Raw genomic sequence first — 14,261 nt, 5'->3', positions numbered from 1 at the left:
GAGAGAGAGAGAGAGAGAGAGAGAGAGAGAGAGAGAGAGAGAGAGAGAGAGAGTCTCTGTGTGTAATATACGATGACTTTGAGAAAATTTTTATTTAGAAATAAAATTACTCCGAACAGAGTTTTCGATTCCACGAGGCGGCATACCTTCGGTCTCACTCACTTCCTCCTCATCTTCGAAGAATTATAGACCTCAGGTTGCGACAATGCGTTAACAGTTTCTCCCGTGTAGCATACCCGCGATGATTTCACCGGGGGTGGCGCGCGGTCATCCCAAATTGCTGTTTGTTTAATGGTCGAGCGCCATTATTCGGGGATCCGAGACTAACGAGGGGCGACCCCGTGAGATTTTTTCTGCCCTCCACGCTCTCGTCCCCCGGCCTAGCCTCACTCCTCTTCCCTTCGTCTTATTGTTATTGCTCCCTCCTCGCTCTCTGCCTCTCCTCCATTTTTTCTCCCTTCCTTTCTTCGCTTATCCCCGCGTCCTTCTTCCTCCCCCTCCCCCCGCCCTTCGCTTCTCTCTTTCTCGTCTTAACGGAGTCACCGCACGCACACGTCGTCATACTCGGCTTTTCTCGAGCGGCCGATCTTAATCTCCCGCGCGAGGAATTCGAGAACGTTGCGCGCTCAGAGTTCTTAAACGGAATGCCGGTCCCGCCGAGTGTCCGCCGCGCATCCGACACGGCGATTGCGCTGCTCCGGAGACCGGTAGCGGCCGACTCTCTCGCGACTTTTATTTCCGCCACGGTGAATTGGAGAGGTGTTTTCGTCTCTTTATGGAGCAGCTGTTTAACCGTTAAATCACTACTGTGGTATGGAATGGTTATGAGTGTGAGAAACCATGAGAAATTTCTCAACATTGTCGTGATAACACTATTGTACGTAATAAATTGCAAGAAAATGAGTGTTTAGATGTTTGTTAATACGGATCACGTAATGCCGGGCGTCTTGTGGGAAGAATTTAGATGGAACAATGCGAGAGCGTTCTATATACTTGTGCAAACACACGTGGAAACAAAGTGGTGTTGTAATCTTTAAAATATTCACGGAAGAAATGCATTAAGCTCGGAACTTGCTGTAAAGCCTTTCTAACAGCACGAATGTTACGAAGGCAACTCCGATGCACCGTTATTATCACCCCGCAGTAGGCGTGCCTGACTTTTTTGCACCCGCGGGCCCTCCTATCCTCATCATTACCCGTATGTGTGCGTGTGTGCATATGTGTATGTATGTGTGTGTGCGTGCATGCTGTCGCCCCAATTATACAATTGCCATTCGTTCATTAAAAAAAGACTACTTAATATTACTGACAAATATATACGTGAGAGAGAAATGTTGAAACAATTAGCAACATAGCTTATTGTCGTCAAAGACCGCACGATTTGCTTTAATCCGCGTGTAATATTGGATTTTTGAGATTCGAACGATTACTCGATTGATCACCAACTTGCATAGCGTACGTGAGAAAATTTCAAAATAGCGCAAATCTGCTTGCAGATTTTCATTTTATTGCGCTGTTATCTTGTTTGTAGCTGAGGCTTTTCTGTATCTCTGTAAAAGAAACGTGCCTAAAAATATTGATTCTCAACAAAGTTATGGTAATTCAAAGTCAAAGTTTCTGGGGCCTGACAGACACAGTTTGTATTGTGTGTCTTAACAATTATTGTTGTACACGGAGGGTTAACCCAAAATTAACACGAATTTGATTCAAATTGTTGTTGAGACAACAAGCAAAGTGCACACATGCAACTATACGTTTGGACTTTTAAGTATTCTCACGAAACGTCGCAGGTGGATCATTTATTCTTTTAGTAGTGTCGTGGCTTCCACCTCAACGACGGTAACTGGTCGCGCTCGTTACGGATAAATGCACGCGCAACTTTGCGAAAATCGGCCGCGTCGCGGAATGGGTCGTCGAGGGTCTGGACGAACGGAAGGAGGCACGTAAGACACGCTCGGTCACGCAAAACGGTGACGCGGAGGAGAGGCCAACAGCGTTACCGGCGTGAGTCCTCGCACGATCTCGCGGTGCGGGGGGAGAAAGAGAAAGAGGGTGGAGGGGAATGTGTGCACACGAAGGCCGTGAGTAATAGTAATAGCTTTTAAATTGTCCCTCGCTTTAATGGCAAATAATATCCGTGCTGTTTCGCCGTCCCTTTTTTCTCTCCCCCTTCCCTCCCTCTTTCTCTTTCTCTCTCTGTCGGCGTCCCCTCACTTTCCTCCCTCTCTCGGGTCTCTTCGCCTTCCTCTTTTTACCCTTGCTTCTCCCTTTCCCGCGCCTTCCTGTCTCCTCCGACGCCCCTCGCTGTCGACTTCGGCGTCCTTCCGCGAGCAAGTTCGCGGCGGGCCTCACTCGGGTCCGTTGGTTCACGGACACCGTTCTGAGCAACGTCGCCGTCGCGACATATCCAAGAACGCGACATCCAGAGAAGGGGACTCCTCTCGTCCGCCTCCTACTCGTCCTACGCGACGCGAGGTCGTAAGTGCGGCACGAAAGTCGCGTTTTTGCGCGGAGAAGGGGGTACGAGCGGCGGCGGCGGCGGCGGCGGCGGCGACGGTGGAGGCTTTTGTCCGACGCGTCAGCAAAAAGGGCGTAATACGCGGCCTTCTGAACGCGCTCCTTGTACGTTATAAATAATCACGGCTACAAAAACATGCGCGGGCGCGATATGAAATTGCAGCCTGCTAGATTGTGCGGCTGAAACCGCGCGGCCGGATTCACTAATAGCCGGGCCTGACTGACGCCGCCGTCGTAATTTGCGACAGCTCCACTTTCGATGACAAAGATACGTTACGAGCCGAACCCCGCCGTCGATCGTGCCTCATAATGGCAGAGTACTGCGGTGAGACGCAATCTACTTGCGATCGTGCAAATTGCCGATTCCCATCTTAATTTCTCGAGCTGCTCCTGATAAGCTTTTATGATTGTTTCACGACGTGAGATGATCAATAATATAAACTTTATAATGTTTTTAGTGATATATATTTAAACACATATACTCTGTATTGAACTAATTCTTACATTTTTATTATATAATGACAAATTTTGTATTATATTGGCGCAGTAACAATTTCACTGAGTCTCTCTCAGATTTTATATCTCAGGTTTTATATCTCAGATATCGTATTTCTCTCGTGTTTTGTCATTCTATGTAATAAAAGTATGAGCGTCATAATGAACCATTCATAAGAAACGCGACCTTTACGTATAGATTAGTAAAGTTATGAATTTACGTACACCTATCGAGCCGAGTCTCTTTAGCCGCGTTTTCATGTTCCATCACAACATCTCGTGTATTCTCTGCTTCTCTCACGTGTATTTCCGTATCTTGGCCGTGCGAGGTGCATGACCGAGCCTGGTCAATACGTGTCTAAACACGGGTATCGCCTTACGCTCTTAATCATCTTTAAACGCTTGAACGTCTCGTAATGCGAATCGAACACATGAGGATCTCTCAGGCCGCGACGCGACGAGAGAAGAGGGCAACAAACTCCTGATAAATCTCTAATAGGCCTCGATTAACTAATATTTTCCCCGGTACTGTCGCAGGAGACCGGGCGCTCTCATGCGAGCCGAGCATTAGGCAACAACGTCTTCGCCGCCGCGACATTACGGCCGCGCGTTTCTTGCGCAGATTCGTACACTTGGCGGATGCACCCGCGTCAACGTGTAATGCGCGCGGAATAGTTTCTTGCGTGCGTCGCGATGCACTCACGGCCGCTTGCATCTTCGCGACGCTAAGACCGTAGCGAATGATCGATCGAGTGACTCTGGGAGAAGCGCGGCGTCTTTGAAGACAGCGCGTTTACCTTGTACGGTGAATTATTCCAAGTGTTTCAGACCTTCCCAAATCCCGTAAAATATACGCAAAGAAGTAACTTGGTAATATTAGCTTCAAATCTCAGTGGTTGATTCGAATTTAATGTTAATCGAAAGGTTAATCGCGTTTTGCTCTCACTGCTAATAGTTGGCTATTACAGGTAAAATGCTGTGAGATAAAAATTGAGTAGCCAAAATTAAAAGCGCGCATTTGTTTGAATAACTGTGAAAGCTGCAGTCATTTCTAAATAATTTATGCGCCTGAATCTCAAACAAATTCCGTAAAGAATTAACATAAGAGCCCGGCCTACCGTATCGCGTATATTGATTAATTAATTTTCTTCCATTAATATCTCAATAATTACTGTTATCTGATTGTAAATTTAGTCCAAATTAACTTATTTGTAATTTATGTGTAAAATAGACTTAATTTACTTACGCAAACATATAGAAAGAAAAATTATCTCTGTCTCAATAACGTTAAATAACGAATACGTTAAGTAGGATTGAAATTGTTGAATACGACTGAATTTAATGTGACAAATAAGTGTGTCACACATGTGCAATTCGAATATGTGACGTTAAACATAGCCGTCTAATCTTCAAATTGACACAACGTTGCATTAGATAAACCAATCGATCGGAAACAAGACTTGGAATCGAGCAATCGCGTTAAATCTCCCATTTGTCTCTCTAAAACATTTCTCTGCGAGTTTCTCGTCTTGAATCATTAGTTCCTATTGCAATGTCTAATAATACGCGTATTGCACAATGTCAGAATTACTGCGTTGTCCCATATTTTCCTTTCTACCGTGTCAAAGTCGCAGGGAAACACCGAATATCGTGGAGGTATGTCCGGCTGGAGACGAAGGGAGAGGGTGCGAGTCGTGGGACGACGTCGTGCGGTACGCGTGGGCAGTCCCGGTACTCATTGTCTATAACCTCGAATACCGCGTATAAATATTCAGCAATTGCCATCGCGAGGGCCGGCTAGTCCGGTCGGTCGTGGAGGAAAGGGGGCGTATGGAAATCCCTATCTGCACTTGCCCCGCGGCCCAGGTGCGTTCCCCGACAGGTCAATACCACCGGCTCGATATCTCGTACTCATTGCACGTGCAGATCGTGCACGGGCTGCCTTAATTGAAACGATCGATTCCGCCTGTTTATCGGTCTATACTTAAGCACGGCGCGGCGCGCCGCGAAGAAGACCGCGTCGGGGAAAGAGCCGGTCGTGAGGAAATGCAATTTTTCCCCTCCACGCACCGGATAGACTTATAATCGCGCACTTCCTCGTGTCGTGAAAAATTTATCGCCACAATTATCGTACTCGGATCGAAGATAACGTTATTGCACAGTGCGATATTCGTTCGCGTGAAAAATGTTGGGATAATAATATTGAACTGCTCTTGGAGCAGCGGGGATAAACGGAATCTCTGTAATCGCGTGACAAAGCGCACTGAAATGATGTCACGCGATACAGAGGCGGAAGCGATGGACGAAACGACATGTCCGGCACGTCGTAACGAGAGTGAAGCGTATGGACTCGACGGAGCTTCCGATCCCGATTCGGCGGGTGTACACGCGTGTTAATAAAAAGCCGGGCAGGTGCGGAAACCACCTCCGCGTTATAAATGGCGGGGAAAAGAGAGAATGGACGGGCGTCTGGGGGAAGAACGACGGAGACGACGCCGACGAGGAGTAGCGACAAGAAAGAGACCAGGAAAAGTAGGATGAGAAGGTAGGCGGCGGGGAAGCAGAGAGAGAGAGAGAGAGAGAGAGAGAGAAAGAAAGAGACACGAACTCCCGCAGCGAGCAAAGCTAAAAAATGGCCCAGGTCCGAGCGAAGCTGTGGGCCCCGGCTGAATGGCCCGGCTGAAAGTTAAGCCACGAGCGGTTCCACGCGCGTGCGTACGTTGCGTCACGTACGTTGGCACGTTAAAGCTCAACCACGCGCGCGCACGCGGACGCGCGAGATGTGTGAGGCGTCGTGTGTGTACGTACACACTCGCGGGGGTATGCACAAAGGGTACGCTGTTAGCGACCGGTTCGCGGCCCCTTAATGACTCGTAATCACGGAACGGTGATGTCCCTGAGTTATGACGCGCCTTGCCCACGTAGAGGGGATGCAGGGGGCGGGAGGATAAAGGAGGAAGAGGAGGACAGGTATCTATCGTTGTGTCCGTGACGACGAGAGAGAAAGAGAGAGAATAAAAAAGAAAAGGGATAGAGAGAAAAAGAGAAGGGAGACGAGAGATACACCCAAAGACGGAAGAAGAAGAACGAAGAACTCATCTCTTACGTAACACCTACGGGGTTACCGCTGCACCCTCACTTCCCTGCGCCCCATCCTCTTCGCGCTCCCTACTCGGGACTTACGAGCTTGCTCGAAATCCAGATTCCCCGCGAGACGGTCGTTATGTACCGAGCTGCTCCCCGCGATACATACGAGCCAGCTCATCGTTCTCCGCTACCTCCCGTGTCTCCTTCTCGTCCTTTCTACTGGTTCTCGTTTCTTCGCGTTTATTTCCTTGCGGAAGTCTCTCTCTCTCTCTCTCTCTCTCTCTCTCTCTCTCTCTCTCTCTCTCTCTCTGTGTGTTTCTCTTTTGTTCTTCGTGATTTCGCGGTCTTTCGTGAAGTACATTTAGTTGGATGTCAACGTAGTAAGTTTCATTCATTATCTATTTTTATATTAATAACATGTAGTCTTATTTGGTTTTTTTTTATAATTCGTGTGCAAATTCCTATGCGGGAAAAAAATGTGGTACACATAAGTAGAAATATTTAATTGTAAACAATATAATTTTATCGCTCTAGTTATCTTTACCCTGACGATACTGTGTATGTAGTTGATATGACTCAGTTATTTTGGCACATCAATTACACAGAAAGGAAATTTTATAGTAAAAATTATTATAGAACTTTGTAGCCGAGGAATATCGACATGTGATCCACTCCTTTCATTTCATATCTAGCGAAATTTACTATGTATTTTAGCAAAATAGAACTTGCTAACATTCTATTTCTGTGTGTGTGTGTGTGTGAACTACTAAACACTATAATATTCTCTCCGTGTACATTAATGTAGTTGTGGCTGACATTTACCATGGATAAACTCTGGTTGGAGCAACCAGATATCGTCGTTGTAGCTCAGTAATTGCTCTCGCTGTGGTTGCAGCAACCGCATAATTGGTTGTTAATCCAATTGGCATAATCAGATTTATATATGTGGACCAACTGTTGCTGTTTCTACCGTATACTTTCGTCGCTTCACGTACTGCTGATTCCGCGATAGACGCGAATCATTGGATTAATCGGGAAGTAATCAGTCGCCTGAATGAACTTGTTCTTAATCGTGTTGGTCCGTCGCGTCTCGTCCTACACGCGTTTCTCCTTCATCCTCGTCATCATCCTAATGCGGCCGGTGCGAGGAACTCACTCCTCCTGTCGTTTGATTATTTCGTGCGAGGCCGAAGGCGCCTTATCAAGTGCTATCGCCGAAGACACGCACAAGACAGTATCGCGACTCACATCGTCGACCAGCTTAACGTATCGTATCTCCTTTAGCTAATTATTGTGACAGTAATAACGCTTAATCCAAAGCTCTCGTTTCTTACGAAACGTCTGCGAGCTGCGGCGGCGCGACGCGACACGCGCGCGACGTCGAAGCCGACGGGTCGTGGTACAAAACGATCGTCTCGATAGCGATAGGTCGCACGGAATGTCGCGATCGGGCGGTCTGCGCCGTAAATCCCGTGATGGTACCTTCACCTTTCGCCTCGGTGATTTTTACGAGAGCTGGCCCCTTTCCGTCTTCTCTTTCTCTCTTTTTACCATTCCTGGTCGCATATCGCCGCCTGTGTGCCCGCCGGTTTCACTCGTCTCTCTTCCTTCTCTCACTCATATCTACACATCCGTATGCACATACACCACCACCACCACCACCTCCGGCAACCACCGATTACCGCCCCACCCACGCGCGCTGCGCGGAGGAGCCACTAATGACTTCACCGTTTATGAATACAGATTATTCGAGCGAGGTCGGTACGATAAAGGATTATCGCGACCAACCGCCCTTTTGTTGTGCTGGAAGGCGAACACGCGCGGGGAGCAAGGAGAAGAGGGAGGGAGGGAGGGGAGAGAGAGAGAGAGAGAGAGCACAAAAACGTCAGGGCCACTTTCCACCTCCACGTGGTAGGAACATCGGTCGATCTCCTTTTTTTCCTACTCCTTCAACTACGCTTTCTCTTGCTTCCCTTCTTCTATTATACTCCGGAGCGTATCATTTCTGCCAGCATCAGAGCGATGACTAACGCGGACTAACGCGATGACTAACCAAGGACCTGCTCGGTCGCCTTTCGGTCAGAGTACTATTTTTATATCATACTAATTTCCAAAGGGTCCTTACACTTATACTGATTCGCACGTCAATGCGCGTCCAACATTTTTCTCGTCTGTTCCCGAAAGCGTTTCGCGAAATAACTCGAGAACGTCTATGTATGTCACGGAAGCACATACTTAGAGCAAAATGAATAAACATTGCCGAGTTATCTCGGCCTGCAGTTCTGATAAATTCTGGTATGCGCATTTGTTCCGTAGCGAAAGGATTCCCGTTTCCAGTGTCGTCGAATGGCTGTGGTTTCCGAGCCACGGAAACGCGTCAAATATGACTTTCAGATGGAGCCATTATCGACACCAATATTTTCGCGTTGCAGCCTAGGGCGAGCGCGAGGTGTCTTCGACTAGGAGCGTGCAGAGAACGGAAGTCTCGTGTTCTCTGAGAATTGTCGTAGAGCCTTGGTCGCCCGGCAACCAAGGCTCGGCGAATCGGCGGCCGGTTCATCGACTTTCATGAGTCCGCGGTACCGTGACTTTCGTGTACCGGGCATTTTTCTCGCTGCCGCGCACCACGGCTCGGGGACAGACGAAGAAATCGCGAAAGTGGACCGCGAACCGCTCATTACATTCCTGCGGATGGGATTCGGCTTTTTCTCCAGCGCGCCGAAAAAAGAGATTAATCACGTACGAGGCACGCGTCGTTAGATAGTAATTGGACCGCGAATCGAGTTACGCGGAAATATGGCGATTCCGATGTCTGCGCGAATAGATATTATGGCAGCGGGGGACTTGATTGATGAGAAACGAGATTGACGATTGATTCCTACACGCTCCGCCGTTAATTTGTCAATATTTCCATAAAGACTTCGCGCGGCTCGCACATAACCGGCGTCGCGTCTGAAAATCAATACAACGCAGCCCGTAACAGTCGGAGATGCAATTATCCCCGTCGCCGATGACACATGTGTTTCAGCGAACGACGAAAAATAGTCTTAAATCACGTCGGGATGTTAACGACTACGCATTTAAGTCCGCGTCGCGTTTTGAAAGACACATTACGAAAGCTTAGATTCATCGCAGATTAGATTCATCGGTATGACGAATGGCGCGAGCAGATAGAAGGGTACTACTACCAGAGCCGGATAGTTTCCCACAAATCTCCCGGCATGCCGCTTGATTAAGAGAGTCGCGGTCATCGGTAATCCAGCAGGAAATCGCCTAGACACACACGCAAACGACGACGACGCGCCTCGATAGGAAACCAGTTTTCACCGTGCAGTGACACGATCGAGCGACTTCCCCGGCGTAATCGTGTCCCTCTCGGTGTTCTGGAACCGGTCAAAAGAACGTGCCGATAACGCTATCGATAAGCGGCACCAACTACGCCCACTAACGGATCCGCCGATCGAACGGTACGCGATTGCGCATTATAAACCGTGCGAAAGCGCGCGCGAAGACAGATCTTACCTTTGCCGCCGCGCTGTACAACGCACGCCGTATGTTGCCGGCACGCATGAAAATTGCGAGAACCAACGCGCGTCGCGAATACTTCCGTATTAATTTTATGCAAATTTCAGTACTATCGAGAGAATATAACGCAGCGATCGATACAAACGAGGCGCGCGCGCTCGCTCACGCACGCAACAGTGTGTCGTGTTGTTTACACGTTAATTGCTTGGAAAGATTACTTGGGAAGCACGGGTCAATCTTAATCACCATATTTCCGACATCTCGAAGAAAGAGAAGGCGGCGAGGAGAGCCGAGCGTTTTGCATAAATATTGACCGAAAATATTTCGACGTGGATCGCCGCCGACGATCATGCCACGCCGGCGGCTGATGCGCTGACACAACGTTAATTGAAAGCGCGATGCTCGGCCCATCTGAGGGAACGGACGGGCCCGGGAAAGGCCACAGAGAAGACAATAAACGTTAAGTCGAACCATCGTCCTGCGCACAGGCCCATATGTTCGCACACACACACGTACATACACAAACACGTGCGCATAATACTTTCGCGCTTTTCTTCTCCTTTTTACAAGCGATTTTTGTCACTCTAAACTAACATATCTGTGCGATGACGAGTCGCTCGTACATTCGCATTGGCATCTGTGGGAAAGTACAAAGCTGTAATTCAGCGTAATAGGCGTCATGGGAAAGTATCGAGTTGTGTATCATTCCCCAACAAAAGGTTCGGTTCTTAATAAACGCGCGCATATCTATCATTCGCCTATGCACACAAGCTTTTTTAAAATGATGGAGAGATGCAAGTGCTCTACGCGCGTGCACGTGTTGTGGCGTGTAGCGCGATTATACTCTCTCTAAATTTCTTGGAGTGGAATCTCATTCAAAGCGTGTGAAGTGTGGCAGTATTTTTTCACTCGAAGCGACAGTGAAAATGCTATTACTCGAATTCGCAATCACTTGAATGTTTCACTTCAAGCTTAGAGAGCGTTTTGACTCCATATGAAAACGAATGTTCTGATTCTGGATTAGAATGAACATTATTCTCGTAATGATGCAGTACATATGAATTCATGTGTACATCAGATTCACTCTTTAATTTCGAGCAAGAATATCCGGTCGACTATTTAGAATGGAGTAATCATTCCGTATGAGTGAAAATTCACTCGAATCCAAGCGATTCGATGATCCCCCTGCTTTTCAAGTAAAATTCCATTCTAAAGAATTTATATAGAGTACTTCGATAAATTTCAACTGCGCGATGCAGGAATTGCGCAATCTTCCGTGGACGCGAAGAGAGAACGAGCGAAAGAATAATGAGAGAAAATAGGCGCAACCTTCTCCACGGTGGCATCTCTTGTCGGCAGGTTTACGAGCAGACGCAAACACGACATTTGGCTGCTAACTAGCAACCCAGCTACCGGTGACTAGCTTTTTCTCAAGCTCCGGAATCAAGCCGTGTTGACTGCGTTCAGAGCATAGCCGTGAAGATGTAATCTTAGATTGAGCAGCCGAAAAAAAACATGACGAACAATTCTGAGATGAACTATTCTGAAAAGTATAGAGCTATTGTCTCGTAAGCCTGTAATAACGATCAAAATCTCATATAAGTAACTGCGTAAGAATTTTAAAGAGTCTGAAGTCGATTTATCTCTGTGCATTTCGCAGATAGACTAATAAACAATATGAATTTGGCAGCAACTTTATTAGTCGATTTGTAAATATTGTTTCTTGTGAGGGGATATATCATTCATATTTACCGCATAAGACGATGAAATAGAAATAGAGTGAATTATCAACATTTACTTAAAACAATATTACCTAAAGTATAATAGTCATATGAAATCTGAATATAACTTTTGTTGCTGCATTAATAAAATCAATTTTAAAAAATTTACATTATTGCAAGATATAGATTTAATGATTAATTTAATATAGTATATTTGGTTTATAACCGCAATCGAAAAGAAATGCAAAATTGTCGTTATCGATTGCTTCATTTGATGACAATCATGAAAATTTGTTTGGGTTGTTGTGAGGCGATACTTAAAACATCGTACGGTTAACAGATTGCAACAAGCTCTATCAGCTCGTGTCGTTCCCATACATAGCAGTAGTCTGTAGTACGTAATGTTCGACAAAATATGATACATTCCTCGTGAGAAGCTGCAGTCGATCGACTCGTTGCGCGGGTCAGTGCCCGATATCTCGTCCGCCCAGGTACGCGTTGTACGTGTATGTCGCGCACACGCAAAGAAGTGCCTCATCTGGCTCTCTTTCTCTCTCTCTCTCTCTCTCTCTCTCTCTCTCTCTCTCTCTCACGTCCAAGGAAAAGGACGACGAACGAAAAGGACGCGAGAGGTATTGCAGATGGTATCGATCGAATGGTTTCGAAGACGGGAGTAGTACGGTAGATATAAGGGGAGATGTTGTTTAGCGGACGACGTTGGAAAATCATGAGTCGATGACTGGCACGTCGTTGCCGACGGTCAAGGTTCCGGATATGATCGCGCTCGTTGCACAAAGGTGCAAAGAGGGAAGAGCGACGATTAGCGTCGGGGCCGTACTAAAAATAGATTCCCCTCCCCCTCTACTTCTCTCTCTCTCTCTCTCTCTCTCTCGCTCTCTTTCTTGCTTTCTCTCTTATTCTCTCTCTCGGCCGCGGGCGTTAATTGCGAGCACCACTGTCCGTATGCATACGCCCGCGATTAACAAACGATCCGCAAACAAAGCCGAGGTAATTTAATACGGATCGCGATGCGGAGCGGACTTAGATTGCTCATTGTTATTTCGAGTCGTCTATCAATAAGCGCGTGCATTTTTTCCCCCCGGCAAACGTCGATCCTATCGGCCGCGCGAGGCAGCGGGATGAAAAGTCGTAGATACGATCGATCGCGCTTGAAAGTCAACGGACGGACGAACGGCCGGGACGAGCGAGGCGCAACAATCTAACAGTCCGAGTGCTCTTATTACGGAACGTCCGTAGATAGACTCGCGGAGCACTGCGGACCGCCTATCAATTAGCCGGGACGTATCAAAAGTTCAGGCCGCGCGATTAATTATGCAATAAATTAACGAAGGATCCTGCTCTTCTTCTCCTGCTGCCTTACTCTCTCTCTCTCTCTCTCTCTCTCTCTCTCTCTCTCTTTCTCTCTCTTTCTTTCTCTCTTGATAAGCGATAATGCGACAATGCGATTCGTCATGTATGAACGAAAGAGCGCAAAACGTGGCGGAGACCGCCCGTAACTAGACGAACTTGCAAATCACTGAAGCGTCGATCCTATCGGTTATAGCGTCGTACTCGATTCCTTCTACCTCTACGCCTACGACTCGCTATGGTAGGGTTTATCCCTGAGTAAATTTCATCCAACTCGCGGCGTAGAGCGAGAGCAAGAAAGAGAGAAAGAGAGAAAGAAAGAAAGAGAGATAGAGAAAGAGAAGCGAAATCGCCGGCGAATCGATCGCACGGCCGAGGCGCAGGTATCGGCTATTATGGGGGCGATTTCGAGAGTCGTATCGCGATCTCGTAAGTGCGTCGAATAATGCTATGCCGATTCCACACAGTCGGCGCGGCCTGCATAACGGATTCTCGGATCGCGAAGGTCGCCAGCCCTTACGCAACTCGACGGATTCCTGCTTTCTCGCGTTCTCTGTCCCCTTCCCTCTGCCTCGTTCCTGCCCTTCGCGAATTCGAATTCGCTCGCAACACGATTGCGTGCCGCGCACGTTACATCTTTCGTCAATCAAGTATACCTTATATCAAGTTATAGACCGAAAAGAGAAATCCTACGGCCTTCCATACGTTCCTACATCCTTCTTCGAGCCCGCAAGATTTACCTTCGTAGCGGGCGCGTTCGACTTCGCATACGCGTTGTTGCAATGGGAGATCTGTCCCTTACCTGAAACAGAAAGAAAAACACACCGGTTAAGCTCGAGCAGCACAAACGTTTCAATTACGCGATTCGATAAATATCGCGTAAAACGAGCCGCGTGCGCACTTCCGTTGCGATGGTTTTGGACGAGGCAAACATCGTTATGAATCGCCCGGATTGACCGGGGTTGTCGCAATGCTTCTTTAATGAAGTCGGCGCTTCACAAGTCCCGATTGTATCGTATAATTTTATGGGGAGACCGTTTGTCAATTAAGAGAGATAAGGCGATAGTAAAATTATTTATCGTCCTGTTCGCACAAAAAATGCGAGAGAAAGGTCGAGCTAGGTATTTCTGTGATTTGCGCGACGACGAGTCCAGAGTCAGTTTTTTTCTCTCTCTTCGTCGGCCAATTAAGATAACTCACGGTTAACCGACATTGGTTTACTCCAGAAGTACGACTTCTGATCACGATCGTAATTATTGATAATGATAGTACTAGTACGTTTTGTAATCAATTTCTGTACCGCTGCACGAGGCCGCGCGATTTCTGTAACACCGTGATAATCGAAGCCGAGTAGATCGACACGAAATAATTAATTACGATCGGAGTCATAATTATTAGTTTCGCGGATAGTACCTTTTCCCGTGGCTGCTAAGTGTTAGCTTGCCGACGCATATTTCTTCGTTATTAATAGGTTAAAGACGTGGTCGTGTAAAAGGATCGCGGAGGGACCCACGCGGATGAGAGAGAGAGAGAGAGAGAGAGAGAGAG

The 14,261-nt window shown here is 47.4% G+C and overlaps 1 protein-coding gene across 5 annotated transcripts in view; it reads right to left on the bottom strand.

Moving 5' to 3' along the window:
- LOC116841812 (protein dachsous) overlaps positions 1-14,261 on the bottom strand; it is a 428,326-nt gene that overhangs the window by 160,871 nt on the left and 253,194 nt on the right. The window contains exon 2 of one of the 5 annotated variants that reach the window (XM_032810201.1): positions 13,370-13,515. The exons of the other annotated variants lie outside the window; for them this stretch is intronic. The gene's annotated coding sequence lies outside the window, so the exon portion shown is untranslated. The remainder of the gene's footprint in view (positions 1-13,369; positions 13,516-14,261) is intronic. 5 annotated transcript variants of the gene reach the window in all.

The sequence above is a fragment of the Odontomachus brunneus genome, unplaced genomic scaffold (genome assembly GCF_010583005.1).
Source record: "Odontomachus brunneus isolate Ranch 3 - 2012 unplaced genomic scaffold, Obru_v1 Obru_scaffold_018, whole genome shotgun sequence".
Taxonomy (NCBI): domain Eukaryota; kingdom Metazoa; phylum Arthropoda; class Insecta; order Hymenoptera; family Formicidae; genus Odontomachus; species Odontomachus brunneus.
Note: the sequence above shows the minus strand (reverse complement) of the source record. Positions and strands in the feature narration are given on the sequence as shown.